Genomic DNA, 3,319 nt, shown 5'->3' on the forward strand with positions numbered 1-3,319 from the left:
ATATATATATATATACGACGGGCTTCTTTTAGTTTCCGTCTACCAAATCCACTCACAAAGCTTTGGTCGGCCCGAGGCTATAGTAGAAGACACTTGCTCAAGGTGCCATGAAGTGGAACTGAACCCGGAACTATGCGGTTGGTAAGCAAGCTACTTACGACACAGCCACTCCTAATCGCATCAATTTTATTAAATTTATCAATCACGAAACACACCTTTATTACTCCATATGCGTGCTATTGTTTTTACTTTCTTAGAAGTTGTGATATTCAATACGTCTAAATTTCGTTCTCTTTCATTCTATTTCTCTCTCCCTTCTCTCTCTCCCCCTTTTCTCTCTTTCTTTCGACCGTACGCATGACAGAATGCGTATGATCATAATTTCCTCCCCTGCTCAGAGCAGATCATGAAGGAGTCAAAAACAAGAATAGCAAGGCACACGGAAATCAAATTTTTGTAGTTCTTTGGGTGTACTCAGTTTTGTTTAGAACAGGATATATCAGGATATATCAGCCTCACGCACTTGCAAGTACATTCGCGCGCGCGCACGCACACACATACAATAAAGAGGGTGTAAGAAGATATATTTAATTCAAAGACATCACTGAAGCAATATACAATATAGAGGAATGACATCACCTATATCTGTCGAATAGCAACATAGGTCAGTGAAAACCTGAACCAGTCAGTAACTAACACTGATACATTACAATGTGTTTTCATTAGATATAACAACACGCTGGTACTTTCACACTATATTAAATATAGCAGTCTAACTCTTTCCGAAAAGTTTTGGGATGTGTTAATTTCAGCAACAGAAAATCATGTCATTAAAGAAAATAACCAATCTTCATTGTAACTCTATATCTGAGAAGCAAATATATTTGTTAAAACATTTCACACTTTTGTGACAGGAAAAAATGTTTAAATACAACAGTCTACAGTACACTGGATATTTTCTTTAGCAAAATACATGGTGAGTAAAAATTTTGAAACAAATTATAATTACTTGTACCCTCAATAATGTTTGTGCGCATATAAATATGTATGTACAGACATCCTCGTAGAACATAAACACAGACACACATGCAAACGTACATATATTGTCAACCTCAGGATTACAGAGGCACATTTGTAGAATAACACCTAACCTGAACCGCGGTAATAAGCTAGACGCCTGGAAACTCATTGACTGCTTCCAAGAGCATTAACCAGCAGTAGCCAACGTTAAGAAGAAGAAGAAAAAAAAGTGTCTGATAAATAGTCTGATGAATCTGTTACGAAAGCGCTCACGAAGTAAACTAAAACATCCATCAACAAGCTCACTCCAGGTTCCATGCCATATGTAGCGTATCTATCTATCTATCTATCTATCTATCTATCTATCTATCTATCTATCTATCTATCTATCTATCTATCTATCTATCTATCTATCTATCTACCTACCTTCCTACCTACTTTTACACCCCTAAACCTCCTACAGAAAATTAAGCCTCCTTATACCTTCTTGTATGTTACTATCGTTTGTTACCTTTTATATTATATATACGAGGAGGTGCTAAAAAGTGCCTGGCTTTGGGTAAAAGAAAATATAGGAGGATCAGTTAATTATTTTATTCAACATATTCCTTTCTCAAGGTCCTTCAGGTTTTCTAAGCCATGTAAAAGAAATCGGAAGGTTGGGCTTCCAGCCAAGCCTTTCGCGACACCCTCAAAGCCATGAACTTTTCAGCACCCTACGTGTGTGTATCGTGAGTAGTCCACACGTCCGAAAAAGAAGCACATTCTAAAACAGAGTAATAATATACGTATTTAGAAGGTTGTTTGTTATGGCTGGTCAGAAAGTGACCATTGGTTTCTCACCTATAAAGCACTTAACTATATAGGTGACGCGTCAGACTCCATGGCCAGAGGCACATAACCTCTCTATCATTTTTGCATATGTGTCTGTGTATGTTCTGGTCAAACTCTTTACTGGGTTCCTAGGTATTGGTGGTGGAAGAACCGAAGTTGGAGAAGTGGTAGTTATTGTCACGATGGTATGTTATTGACACGTAGGGTATAATAAAATATATTTCTTTTGATGTGGGCTAAAAATTTCACTTCTGCAGTTTAGGTGGATGACTGAGTGTTGAGAGTTATTTAATATGGCTCTTTTCTTTGCTAAGTATAATCTGCATTTATATATATACTTAGATATGTAAGGGACGACCGTGCGAACTCAAAAAAGGAGAAATGGTGACGAATGGAAAAACAGAGGACTCCTTTTATTTAAACGTGTCACAGACCGTGTGACAAGTGTAAATAAAAGGAGTCCTCTGTTTTTCCATTCGTCACCATTTCTCCTTTTTTGAGTTCGCACTGTCGTTCCTTACAGATATTTGGATAAGATTTGGCCAGAATTGGTCCAGGCCATGACTAACTTAATAACACCACCTGGAAAAGACATTTTATGATGTTTCATATAACAGTCATTCTTTGGCCAAGTTATTGTTTGTAGAGATATATCTGGGTGTAGATGGTTTTATCTGGAATTTGTTGGAGAAATTCATCTAGGAACCGTTTGAATGTTATGAGATCTTTTTGCTTCTCTTATATGTCTTAGTATGATGTTAAAGAGAGTAGGGCCAGTTGAGGTAAAATAGTCTTGTCTTAGTGTTGTGATGTGATGCGTGCATGATTGTTGTAGAGGATAGATGTGACATGGGAATGAAACCTTGGGTGAATTTTAAAGTTGGTGTTAACATCATTTGGGCAATGCTATTGGAATATTTTCCACATCACATTAATGATATAGTGTTTAATATAGTACTTAGTATTGTCAATTAATTAAATTCATAGAAAATCAGAGTGAAACATTTGGTGACAGTGGGACTGTATACTATACTCACCCTAATTGTTGTGTCTATATCAGAAATCATTTACATTGACTTATTGATACAAATGTGTTTATTAGACACTGTTTTACCCAATATAGAAGTGTATGAATGAAAGAACATGAATGTGGTGGTTTGACCTGCTTGTGATAGTAAATTTCCACCGAATCATACTCCCACCGTCTTAAAACCAGCCTTGCATGCACAGGGGAAAAGTTCAGATGATCACGACTGCTGATCTATTCAGTAATGGTTGACCTGGGGTTGAAAAACACTAACAACAACTCTGTCTGCGTGTCTCTGTCCCCTTCTCTTTCTCCCCTACTCTCTCTGTGGTGAGTTAACTTGGAAATTCCAAGCGACAATGTAAACTTCATTTAATTAAGCAAAGTTGCATAACTTCCTGCTCCATCCCTCAGTTTCAATATATATATATATATATA

At 36.9% G+C, this 3,319-nt stretch overlaps 1 protein-coding gene across 1 annotated transcript in view; it reads left to right on the top strand.

Moving 5' to 3' along the window:
• Positions 1-301: 301 nt before the first annotated feature.
• LOC106876658 (protein toll) overlaps positions 302-3,319 on the top strand; it is a 24,845-nt gene continuing 21,827 nt past the window's right edge. The window contains exon 1 of the mRNA XM_014925279.2: positions 302-976. The gene's annotated coding sequence lies outside the window, so the exon portion shown is untranslated. The remainder of the gene's footprint in view (positions 977-3,319) is intronic.

Source organism: Octopus bimaculoides, chromosome 3 (genome assembly GCF_001194135.2).
Source record: "Octopus bimaculoides isolate UCB-OBI-ISO-001 chromosome 3, ASM119413v2, whole genome shotgun sequence".
Taxonomy (NCBI): Eukaryota; Metazoa; Mollusca; class Cephalopoda; order Octopoda; family Octopodidae; genus Octopus; species Octopus bimaculoides.